Here is a 13,085-nt window from a genome sequence, read left to right on the forward strand (position 1 = left end):
ACAGAGGGGCTGAATCAGAGGGGCTGAATCAGAGGGGCTGAAACAGAGGGCCTGAATCAGAGGGGCTGAAACAGAAGGGGAGAAACAGAGGGGCTGAAAGAGAGGGCCTGAATCAGAGGGGCTGAAACAGAAGGCGAGAAACAGATGGGCTGAAACAGAGGGCGAGAAACAGAGGGGCAGAAACAGAGGGCGAGAAACAGTGGGGCTGAAACAGAGGGGCTGAAACAGAGGGCAAGAAACAGAGGGGCAGAAACAGAGGGTGAGAAACAGAGGGGCTGAAACAGAGGGGCTGAAGCAGAGGGGCTGGAACAGAGGGCGAGAAACAGAGGGGCTGAAACAGAGGGCGAGAAACAGAGGGGCTGAAACAGAGGGGCTGAAACAGAGGGGCTGAAACAGAGGGCGAGAAACAGAGGGGCTGAAACAGATGGCGAGAAACAGAGGGGCTGAAACAGAGGGGCTGAATCAGAGGTGCTGAAACAGAGGGGCTGAAACAGAGGGCGAGAAACAGAGGGGCTGAAAGAGAGGGCGAGAAACAGAGGGGCTGAAACAGAGGGCGAGAAACAGAGGGGCTGAAACAGAGGGGCTGAAACTGAGGGGCTGAAACAGAGGGCGAGAAACAGAGGGGCTGAAACAGAGGGCGAGAAACAGAGGGGCTGAATCAGAGGGGCTGAAACAGAGGGCGAGAAACAGAGGGGCTGAAACAGAGGGGCTGAAACAGAGGGGCTGAAACAGAGGGCGAGAAACAGAGGGGCTGAATCAGAGGGTCTGAATCAGAGGGGCTGAAACAGAGGGCCTGAATCAGAGGGGCTGAAACAGAAGGCGAGAAACAGAGGGGCTGAAAGAGAGGGCATGAATCAGAGGCGCTGAAACAGAAGGCGAGAAACAGAGGGGCTGAAACACAGGGCGAGAAACAGAGGGGCAGAAACAGAGGGCGAGAAACAGTGGGGCTGAAACAGAGGGGCTGAAACAGAGGGCAAGAAACAGAGGGGCTGAAACAGAGGGCGAGAAACAGAGGGGCTGAAACAGAGGGGCTGAAGTGAGGGGCTGAAACAGAGGGCGAGAAACAGAGGGGCTGAAACAAAGGGCGAGAAACAAAGGGGCTGAAACAGAGGGGCAGAAACAGAGCGGCTGAAACAGAGGGGCTGAATCGGAGGGGCTGAAACAGAGGGGCTGAAACAGAGGGGCTGAAACAGAGGGCGAGAAACAGAGGGGCTAAAACAGAGGGCGATAAACCGAGGGGATGAAACAGAGGGCAAGAAAGAGAGGGGCTGAAACCGAGTGGCTGAAACAGAAGGGCTGAAACAGAGGGGCTGAAACAGAGGGCGAGAAACAGAGGGGCTGAATCAGAGGGGCTGAAACAGAGGGGCTGAAACAGAAGGCGAGAAACAGACGGGCTGAAACAGAGGGCGAGAAACAGAGGGGCTGAAACAGAGGGGCTGAAACAGAGGGCGAGAAACAGAGGGGCTGAAACAGAGGGGCTGAAACAGAGGGCAAGAAACAGAGGGGCTGAAACAGAGGGCGAGAAACAGAGGGGCTGAAACAGAGGGGCTGAAACAGAGGGGCTGAAACAGAGGGCGAGAAACAGAGGGGCTGAAACAAAGGGCGAGAAACAGAGGGGCGGAAACAGAGGGGCAGAAACAGAGGGGCTGAAACAGAGGGGCTGAATCGGAGGGGCTGAAACAGAGGGGCTGAAACAGAGGGGCTGAAACAGAGGGCAAGAAACAGAGGGGCTGAAACAGAGGGGCTGAAACAGAGGGGCAGAAACAGAGGGCGAGAAACAGAGGGGCTGAATCAGAGGGGCTGAATCAGAGGGGCTGAAACAGAGGGGCTGAAACAGAGGGCGAGGAACAGAGGGGCTGAATCAGAGGGGCTGAAACAGAGGGCGAGAAACAGAGGGGCTGAAACAGAGGGGCTGAAACAGAGGGGCTGAAACAGAGGGCGAGAAACAGAGGGGCTGAATCAGAGGGGCTGAATCAGAGGGGCTGAAACAGAGGGCCTGAATCAGAGGGGCTGAAACAGAAGGCGAGAAACAGAGGGGCTGAAAGAGAGGGCCTGAATCAGAGGGGCTGAAACAGAAGGCGTGAAACAGAGGGGCTGAAACAGAGGGCGAGAAACAGAGGGGCTGAAACAGAGGGGCTGAAACAGAGGGCGAGAAACAGAGGGGCTGAAACAGAGGGGCTGAAACAGAGGGCGAGAAACAGAGGGGCTGAAACAGAGGGGCTGAAACAGAGGGCAAGAAACAGAGGGGCTGAAACAGAGGGCGAGAAACAGTGGAGCAGAAACAGAGGGCGAGAAACAGAGGGGCTGAAACAGAGGGGCTGAAACAGAGAGTGCGAAACAGAGGGGCTGAAACAGAGGGGCTGAAACAGAGGGCGAGAAACAGAGGGGCTGAAACAGTGGGAAAGAAACAGAGGGGCTGAAACCGAGTGGCTGAAACAGAGGGGCTGAAACAGAGGGGCTGAAACAGAGGGCGAGAAACAGAGGGGCTGAATCAGAGGGGCTGAATCAGAGGGGCTGAAACAGAGGGGCTGAATCAGAGGGGCTGAAACAGAAGGCGAGAAACAGAGGGGCTGAAACAGAGGGCGAGAAACAGAGGGACAGAAACAGAGGGCGAGAAACAGAGGGGCTGAAACAGAGGGGCTGAAACAGAGGGGCTGAAACAGAGGGCAAGAAACAGAGGGGCTGAAACAGAGGGCGAGAAACAGAGGGGCTGAAACAGAGGGGCTGAAACAGAGCGGCTGAAACAGAGGGCGAGAAACAGAGGGGCTGAAACAAAGGGCGAGAAACAGAGGGGCTGAAACAGAGGGGCAGAAACAGAGGGGCTGAAACAGAGGGGCTGAATCGTAGGGGCTGAAACAGAGGGGCTGAAACAGAGGGGCTGAAACAGAGGGCAAGAAACAGAGGGGCTGAAACAGAGGGGCTGAAACAGAGGGGCAGAAACAGAGGGCGAGAAACAGAGGGGCTGAAACAGAGGGGCTGAAACAGAGGGCGAGAAACAGAGGGGCTGAAACAAAGGGCGAGAAACAGAGGGGCTGAAACAGAGGGGCAGAAACAGAGGGGCTGAAACAGAGGGGCTGAATCGGAGGGGCTGAAACAGAGGGGCTGAAACAGAGGGGCTGAAACAGAGGGCAAGAAACAGAGGGGCTGAAACAGAGGGGCTGAAACAGAGGGGCAGAAACAGAGGGCGAGAAACAGAGGGGCTGAAACAGAGGGGCTGAAACAGAGGGCGAGAAACAGAGGGGCTGAATCAAAGGGGCTGAATCAGAGGGGCTGAAACAGAGGGGCTGAAACAGAGGGCGAGAAACTAAGGGACTGAATCAGAGGGGCTGAAACAGAGGAGCTGAAACAGACGGGCTGAAACAGAGAGCCTGAAACAGAGGGGCTGAAACAGAGGGGCTGAAATAGAGGGTCTGAAACAGAGGGGCTGAATCAGAGGGGCTGAAACAGAGGGGCTGAATCAGAGGGGCTGAAACAGAGGGCGAGAAACAGAGGGGCTGAAACAGTGGGGCTGAATCAGAGGGGCTAAAACAGAGGGGCTGAAACAGAGGGCGAGAAACAGAGAGGCTGAAAAAGAGGGCGAGAAACAGAGGGGCTGAAACAGAGGGCAAGAAACAGAGGGGCTGAAACAGAGGGCGAGAAACAGAGGGGCTGAAAAAGAGGGGCTGAAACAGAGGGTGAGAAACAGAGGGGCTGAAACAGAGGGCGAGAAACAGAGGGGCTGAAACAGAGGGGCTGAAACAGAGGGGCTGATTCAGAGGGGCTGAAAAAGAGGGGCTCAATCAGAGGGGCTGAAACAGAGGGCGAGAAACAGAGGGGCTGAAACAGAGGGCGAGAAACAGAGGAGCAGAAACAGAGGGCGAGAAACAGAGGGGCTGAAACAGAGGGGCTGAAACAGAGAGTGCGAAACAGAGGGGCTGAAACAGAGGGGCTGAAACAGAGGGCGAGAAACAGAGGGGCTGAAACAGTGGGAAAGAAACAGAGGGGCTGAAACCGAGTGGCTGAAACAGGGGGGCTGAAACAGAGGGGCTGAAACAGAGGGCGAGAAACAGAGGGGCTGAATCAGAGGGGCTGAATCAGAGGGGCTGAAACAGAGGGGCTGAATCAGAGGGGCTGAAACAGAAGGCGAGTAACAGAGGGGCTGAAACAGAGGGCGAGAAACAGAGGGACAGAAACAGAGGGCGAGAAACAGAGGGGCTGAAACAGAGGGGCTGAAACAGAGGGGCTGAAACAGAGGGGCTGAAACAGAGGGGCTGAAACAGAGCGGCTGAAACAGAGGGCGAGAAACAGAGGGGCTGAAACAAAGGGCGAGAAACAGAGGGGCTGAAACAGAGGGGCAGAAACAGAGGGGCTGAAACAGAGGGGCTGAATCGTAGGGGCTGAAACAGAGGGGCTGAAACAGAGGGGCTGAAACAGAGGGCAAGAAACAGAGGGGCTGAAACAGAGGGGCTGAAACAGAGGGGCAGAAACAGAGGGCGAGAAACAGAGGGGCTGAAACAGAGGGGCTGAAACAGAGGGCGAGAAACAGAGGGGCTGAATCAGAGCGGCTGAATCAGAGGGGCTGAAACAGAGGGGCTGAAACAGAGGGCGAGAAACTAAGGGACTGAATCAGAGGGGCTGAAACAGAGGGGCTGAAACAGAAGGGCTGAAACAGAGAGCCTGAAACAGAGGGGCTGAAACAGAGGGGCTGAAATAGAGGGTCTGAAACAGAGGGGCTGAATCAGAGGGGCTGAAACAGAGGGGCTGAATCAGAGGGGCTGAAACAGAGGGCGAGAAACAGAGGGGCTGAAACAGAGGGGCTGAATCAGAGGGGCTGAAACAGAGGGGCTGAAACAGAGGGCGAGAAACAGAGAGGCTGAAACAGAGGGCGAGAAACAGAGGGGCTGAAACAGAGGGCAAGAAACAGAGGGGCTGAAACAGAGGGCGAGAAACAGACGGGCTGAAACAGAGGGGCTGAAACAGAGGGGCTGAAACAGAGGGCGAGAAACAGAGGGGCTGAAACAGAGGGCGAGAAACAGAGGGGCTGAAACAGAGGGCGAGAAACAGAGGGCGAGAAACAGAGGGACTGAAACAGAGGGTCTGAAACAGAGGGGCTGAAACAGAGGGCGAGAAACAGAGGGGCTGAAACGGAGGGCGAGAAACAGAGGGGCTGAAACAGAGGGCGAGAAACAGAGGGGCTGAAACAGAGGGGCTGAAACAGAGGGGCTGAAACAGAGGGTGAGAAATAAAGGGGCTGAAACAGAGGGGCTGAAACAGAGGGGCTGAAACAGAGGGCAAGAAATAGAGGGGCTGAAAAAGAGGGCAAGAAACAGAGGGGCTGAAACAGAGGGTGAGAAACAGAGGGGCTGAATCAGAGGGGCTGAAACAAATGCCGAGAAACAGAGGGGCTGAAACAGAGGGCGAGAAACAGAGGGGCTGAAACAGAGGGGCTGAAACAGAGGGTCAGAAACAGAGGGGCTGAAACAGAGGGCGAGAAACAGAGGGGCTGAAACAGAGGGGCAGAAACAGAGGGGCTGAATCAGAGGGGCGGAAACAGAGGGCGAGAAACAGAGGGGCAGATACAGAGGGCAAGAAACAGAGGGGCTGAAACAGAGGGCGAGAAACAGACGGGCAGAAACAGAGAGCGAGAAACAGAGGGACTGAAACAGAGGGGCTGAAACAAAGAGCGCGAAACAGAGGGACTGAAACAGAGGGGCTGAAACAGAGGGCGAGAAACAGAGGGGCTGAAACAGAGGGCGAGAAACAGACGGGCAGAAACATAGGGCGAGAAACAGAGGGACTGAAACAAAGGGTCTGAAACAGAGAGCGCGAAACAGAGGGCGAGAAACAGAGGGGCTGAAACAGCGGGCAAGAAATAGAGGGGCTGAAACAGAGGGCGAGAAACAGTGGGGCTGAAACAGAGGGCAAGAAACAGAGGGGCTGAAACAGAGTGTCTGAAACAGAGGGCGAGAAACAGAGGGGCTGAATCACACAGGCTGAATCAGATGGGCGGAAACAGAGGGGCTGAAACAGAGGGCGAGAAACAGAGGGGCTGAAACAGAGGGGCTGAAGCTGAGGGGCTGAAACAGAGGGCGAGAAACAGAGGGGCTGAAACAAAGGGCGAGAAACAGAGGGGCTGAAACAGAGGGGCAGAAACAGAGGGGCTGAAACAGAGGGGCTGAATCGGAGGGGCTGAAACAGAGGGGCTGAAACAGAGGGGCTGAAACAGAGAGTGCGAAACAGAGGGGCTGAAACAGAGGGCGAGAAACAGAGGGGCTAAAACAGAGGGCGATAAACAGAGGGGCTGAAACAGAGGGCAAGAAAGAGAGGGGCTGAAACCGAGTGGCTGAAACAGAAGGGCTGAAACAGAGGGGCTGAAACAGAGGGCGAGAAACAGAGGGGCTGAATCAGAGGGGCTGAAACAGAGGGGCTGAAACAGAAGGCGAGAAACAGAAGGCGAGAAACAGACGGGCTGAAACAGAGGGCGAGAAACAGAGGGGCAGAAACAGAGGGCGAGAAACAGAGGGGCTGAAACAGAGGGGCTGAAACAGATTGCAAGAAACAGAGGGACTGAATCAGAGGGGCTGAATCAGAGGGGCTGAAACAGAGGGGCTGAAACAAAGGGCGAGAAACAGAGGGGCTGATTCAGAGGGGCTGAAAAAGAGGGGCTCAATCAGAGGGGCTGAAACAGAGGGCGAGAAACAGAGGGGCTGAAACAGAGGGCGAGAAACAGAGGAGCAGAAACAGAGGGCGAGAAACAGAGGGGCTGAAACAGAGGGGCTGAAACAGAGAGTGCGAAACAGAGGGGCTGAAACAGAGGGGCTGAAACAGAGGGCGAGAAACAGAGGGGCTGAAACAGTGGGAAAGATACAGAGGGGCTGAAACCGAGTGGCTGAAACAGAGGGGCTGAAACAGAGGGGCTGAAACAGAGGGCGAGAAACAGAGGGGCTGAATCAGAGGGGCTGAATCAGAGGGGCTGAAACAGAGGGGCTGAATCAGAGGGGCTGAAACAGAAGGCGAGAAACAGAGGGGCTGAAACAGAGGGCGAGAAACAGAGGGACAGAAACAGAGGGCGAGAAACAGAGGGGCTGAAACAGAGGGGCTGAAACAGTGGGGCTGAAACAGAGGGGCTGAAACAGAGGGGCTGAAACAGAGCGGCTGAAACAGAGGGCGAGAAACAGAGGGGCTGAAACAAAGGGCGAGAAACAGAGGGGCTGAAACAGAGGGGCAGAAACAGAGGGGCTGAAACAGAGGGGCTGAATCGTAGGGGCAGAAACAGAGGGCGAGAAACAGAGGGGCTGAAACAGAGGGGCTGAAACAGAGGGCAAGAAACAGAGGGGCTGAAACAGAGGGGCTGAAACAGAGGGGCAGAAACAGAGGGCGAGAAACAGAGGGGCTGAAACAGAGGGGCTGAAACAGAGGGCGAGAAACAGAGGGGCTGAATCAGAGCGGCTGAATCAGAGGGGCTGAAACAGAGGGGCTGAAACAGAGGGCGAGAAACTAAGGGACTGAATCAGAGGGGCTGAAAGAGAGGGGCTGAAACAGAAGGGCTGAAACAGAGAGCCTGAAACAGAGGGGCTGAAACAGAGGGGCTGAAATAGAGGGTCTGAAACAGAGGGGCTGAATCAGAGGGGCTGAAACAGAGGGGCTGAATCAGAGGGGCTGAAACAGAGGGCGAGAAACAGAGGGGCTGAAAAAGAGGGGCTGAATCAGAGGGGCTGAAACAGAGGGGCTGAAACAGAGGGCGAGAAACAGAGAGGCTGAAACAGAGGGCGAGAAACAGAGGGGCTGAAACAGAGGGCAAGAAACAGAGGGGCTGAAACAGAGGGCGAGAAACAGACGGGCTGAAACAGAGGGGCTGAAACAGAGGGGCTGAAACAGAGGGCGAGAAACAGAGGGGCTGAAACAGAGGGCGAGAAACAGAGGGGCTGAAACAGAGGGCGAGAAACAGAGGGCGAGAAACAGAGGGACTGAAACAGAGGGTCTGAAACAGAGGGGCTGAAACAGAGGGCGAGAAACAGAGGGGTTGAAACGGAGGGCGAGAAACAGAGGGGCTGAAACAGAGGGCGAGAAACAGAGGGGCTGAAACAGAGGGGCTGAAACAGAGGGGCTGAAACAGAGGGGCTGAAACAGAGGGTGAGAAATAAAGGGGCTGAAACAGAGGGGCTGAAACAGATGGGCTGAAACAGAGGGCAAGAAATAGAGGGGCTGAAAAAGAGGGCAAGAAACAGAGGGGCTGAAACAGAGGGTGAGAAACAGAGGGGCTGAATCAGAGGGGCTGAAACAAATGCCGAGAAACAGAGGGGCTGAAACAGAGGGCGAGAAACAGAGGGGCTGAAACAGAGGGGCTGAAACAGAGGGTCAGAAACAGAGGGGCTGAAACAGAGGGCGAGAAACAGAGGGGCTGAAACAGAGGGGCAGAAACAGAGGGGCTGAATCAGAGGGGCGGAAACAGAGGGCGAGAAACAGAGGGGCAGATACAGAGGGCAAGAAACAGAGGGGCTGAAACAGAGGGCGAGAAACAGACGGGCAGAAACAGAGAGCGAGAAACAGAGGGACTGAAACAGAGGGGCTGAAACAGAGAGCGCGAAACAGAGGGACTGAAACAGAGGGGCTGAAACAGAGGGCGAGAAACAGAGGGGCTGAAACAGAGGGCGAGAAACAGACGGGCAGAAACATAGGGCGAGAAACAGAGGGACTGAAACAAAGGGTCTGAAACAGAGAGCGCGAAACAGAGGGCGAGAAACAGAGGGGCTGAAACAGCGGGCAAGAAATAGAGGGGCTGAAACAGAGGGCGAGAAACAGTGGGGCTGAAACAGAGGGCAAGAAACAGAGGGGCTGAAACAGAGTGTCTGAAACAGAGGGCGAGAAACAGAGGGGCTGAATCACACAGGCTGAATCAGATGGGCGGAAACAGAGGGGCTGAAACAGAGGGCGAGAAACAGAGGGGCTGAAACAGAGGGGCTGAAGCTGAGGGGCTGAAACAGAGGGGCTGAAACAGAGGGCGAGAAACAGAGAGGCTGAAACAGAGGGCGAGAAACAGAGGGGCTGAAACAGAGGGCAAGAAACAGAGGGGCTGAAACAGAGGGCGAGAAACAGACGGGCTGAAACAGAGGGGCTGAAACAGAGGGGCTGAAACAGAGGGCGAGAAACAGAGGGGCTGAAACAGAGGGCGAGAAACAGAGGGGCTGAAACAGAGGGCGAGAAACAGAGGGCGAGAAACAGAGGGACTGAAACAGAGGGTCTGAAACAGAGGGGCTGAAACAGAGGGCGAGAAACAGAGGGGTTGAAACGGAGGGCGAGAAACAGAGGGGCTGAAACAGAGGGCGAGAAACAGAGGGGCTGAAACAGAGGGGCTGAAACAGAGGGGCTGAAACAGAGGGGCTGAAACAGAGGGTGAGAAATAAAGGGGCTGAAACAGAGGGGCTGAAACAGAGGGGCTGAAACAGAGGGGCTGAAACAGAGTGTCTGAAACAGAGGGCGAGAAACAGAGGGGCTGAATCACACAGGCTGAATCAGATGGGCGGAAACAGAGGGGCTGAAACAGAGGGCGAGAAACAGAGGGGCTGAAACAGAGGGGCTGAAGCTGAGGGGCTGAAACAGAGGGCGAGAAACAGAGGGGCTGAAACAAAGGGCGAGAAACAGAGGGGCTGAAACAGGGGGGCAGAAACAGAGGGGCTGAAACAGAGGGGCTGAATCGGAGGGGCTGAAACAGAGGGGCTGAAACAGAGGGGCTGAAACAGAGAGTGCGAAACAGAGGGGCTGAAACAGAGGGCGAGAAACAGAGGGGCTAAAACAGAGGGCGATAAACAGAGGGGCTGAAACAGAGGGCAAGAAAGAGAGGGGCTGAAACCGAGTGGCTGAAACAGAAGGGCTGAAACAGAGGGGCTGAAACAGAGGGCGAGAAACAGAGGGGCTGAATCAGAGGGGCTGAAACAGAGGGGCTGAAACAGAAGGCGAGAAACAGAAGGCGAGAAACAGACGGGCTGAAACAGAGGGCGAGAAACAGAGGGGCAGAAACAGAGGGCGAGAAACAGAGGGGCTGAAACAGAGGGGCTGAAACAGATTGCAAGAAACAGAGGGGCTGAATCAGAGGGGCTGAATCAGAGGGGCTGAAACAGAGGGGCTGAAACAAAGGGCGAGAAACAGAGGGGCTGAATCAGAGGGGCTGAATCAGAGGGGCTGAACCAGAGGGGCTGAAACAGAGGGCGAGAAACAGAGGGGCTGAAACAGAGGGCGAGAAACAGAGGGGCTGAAACAGAGGGCGAGAAACAGAGGGGCTGAAACAGAGGGCGAGAAACAGAGGGGCTGAAACAGAGGGGCTGAAACAGAGGGGCTGAAACAGAGGGCGAGAAACAGAGGGGCTGAAACAGAGGGGCTGAAACAGAGGGCGAGAAACAGAGGGCGAGAAACAGAGGGGCTGAAACAGAGGGGCTGAAACAGAGGGCGAGAAACAGAGGGGCTGAATCAGAGGGGCTGAATCAGAGGGGCTGAAACAGAGGGCCTGAATCAGAGGGGCTGAAACAGAAGGCGAGAAACAGAGGGGCTGAAAGAGAGGGCCTGAATCAGAGGGGCTGAAACAGAAGGCGAGAAACAGAGGGGCTGAAACAGAGGGCGAGAAACAGAGGGGCAGAAACAGAGGGCGAGAAACAGTGGGGCTGAAACAGAGGGGCTGAAACAGAGGGCAAGAAACAGAGGGGCTGAAACAGAGGGTGAGAAACAGAGCGGCTGAAACAGAGGGGCTGAAGCAGAGTGGCTGAAACAGAGGGCGAGAAACAGAGGGGCTGAAACAGAGGGCGAGAAACAGAGGGGCTGAAACAGAGGGGCTGAAACAGAGGGGCTGAAACAGAGGGCGAGAAACAGAGGGGCTGAAACAGATGGCGAGAAACAGAGGGGCTGAAACAGAGGGCGAGAAACAGAGGGGCTGAATCAGAGGTGCTGAAACAGAGGGGCTGAAACAGAGGGCGAGAAACAGAGGGGCTGAAACAGAGGGCGAGAAACAGAGGAGCTGAAACAGAGTGGCTGAAACTGAGGGACTGAAACAGAGGGCGAGAAACAGAGGGGCTGAAACAGAGGGCGAGAAACAGAGGGGCTGAATCAGAGGGGCTGAAACAGAGGGCGAGAAACAGAGGGGCTGAAACAGAGGGGCTGAAACAGAGGGCGAGAAACAGAGGGGCTGAATCAGAGGGCTGAATCAGAGGGGCTGAAACAGAGGGCCTGAATCAGAGGGGCTGAAACAGAATGCGAGAAACAGAGGAGCTGAAAGAGAGGGCCTGAATCAGAGGGGCTGAAACAGAAGGCGAGAAACAGAGGGGCTGAAATACAGGGCGAGAAACAGAGGGGCAGAAACAGAGGGCGAGAAACAGTGGGGCTGAAACAGAGGGGCTGAAACAGAGGGCAAGAAACAGAGGGGCTGAAACAGAGGGCGAGAAACAGAGGGGCTGAAACAGAGGGGCTGAAGTGAGGGGCTGAAACAGAGGGCGAGAAACAGAGCGGCTGAAACAAAGGGCGAGAAACAAAGGGGCTGAAACAGAGGGGCAGAAACAGAGGGGCTGAAACAGAGGGGCTGAATCGGAGGGGCTGAAACAGAGGGGCTGAAACAGAGGGGCTGAAACAGAGGGCGAGAAACAGAGGGGCTAAAACAGAGGGCGATAAACCGAGGGGCTGAAACAGAGGGCAAGAAAGAGAGGGGCTGAAACCGAGTGGCTGAAACAGAAGGGCTGAAACAGAGGGGCTGAAATAGAGGGCGAGAAACAGAGGGGCTGAATCAGAGGGGCAGAAACAGAGGGGCTGAAACAGAAGGCGAGAAACAGACGGGCTGAAACAGAGGGCGAGAAACAGAGGGGCTGAAACAGAGGGGCTGAAACAGAGGGCGAGAAACAGAGGGGCTGAAACAGAGGGGCTGAAACAGAGGGCAAGAAACAGAGGGGCTGAAACAGAGGGCGAGAAACAGAGGGGCTGAAACAGAGGGGCTGAAACAGAGGGGCTGAAACAGAGGGCGAGAAACAGAGGGGCTGAAACAAAGGGCGAGAAACAGAGGGGCGGAAACAGAGGGGCAGAAACAGAGGGGCTGAAACAGAGGGGCTGAATCGGAGGGGCTGAAACAGAGGGGCTGAAACAGAGGGGCTGAAACAGAGGGCAAGAAACAGAGGGGCTGAAACAGAGGGGCTGAAACAGAGGGGCAGAAACAGAGGGCGAGAAACAGAGGGGCTGAATCAGAGGGGCTGAATCAGAGGGGCTGAAACAGAGGGGCTGAAACAGAGGGCGAGAAACAGAGGGGCTGAATCAGAGGGGCTGAAACAGAGGGCGAGAAACAGAGGGGCTGAAACAGAGGGGCTGAAACAGAGGGCGAGAAACAGAGGGGCTGAATTAGAGGGGCTGAATCAGAGGGGCTGAAACAGAGGGCCTGAATCAGAGGGGCTGAAACAGAAGGGGAGAAACAGAGGGGCTGAAAGAGAGGGCCTGAATCAGAGGGGCTGAAACAGAAGGCGAGAAACAGATGGGCTGAAACAGAGGGCGAGAAACAGAGGGGCAGAAACAGAGGGCGAGAAACAGTGGGGCTGAAACAGAGGGGCTGAAACAGAGGGCAAGAAACAGAGGGTCTGAAACAGAGGGTGAGAAACAGAGGGGCTGAAACAGAGGGGCTGAAGCAGAGGGGCTGGAACAGAGGGCGAGAAACAGAGGGGCTGAAACAGAGGGCGAGAAACAGAGGGTCTGAAACAGAGGGGCTGAAACAGAGGGGCTGAAACAGAGGGCGAGAAACAGAGGGGCTGAAACAGATGGCGAGAAACAGAGGGGCTGAAACAGAGGGCGAGAAACAGAGGGGCTGAATCAGAGGTGCTGAAACAGAGGGGCTGAAACAGAGGGCGAGAAACAGAGGGGCTGAAACAGAGGGCGAGAAACAGAGGGGCTGAAACAGAGGGCGAGAAACAGAGGGGCTGAAACAGAGGGGCTGAAACTGAGGGGCTGAAACAGAGGGCGAGAAACAGAGGGGCTGAAACAGAGGGCGAGAAACAGAGGGGCTGAATCAGAGGGGCTGAAACAGAGGGCGAGAAACAGAGGGGCTGAAACAGAGGGGCTGAAACAGAGGGGCTGAAACAGAGGGCGAG

This window comes from Chiloscyllium punctatum, chromosome 21, assembly GCF_047496795.1.
Source record: "Chiloscyllium punctatum isolate Juve2018m chromosome 21, sChiPun1.3, whole genome shotgun sequence".
Classification (NCBI taxonomy): domain Eukaryota; kingdom Metazoa; phylum Chordata; class Chondrichthyes; order Orectolobiformes; family Hemiscylliidae; genus Chiloscyllium; species Chiloscyllium punctatum.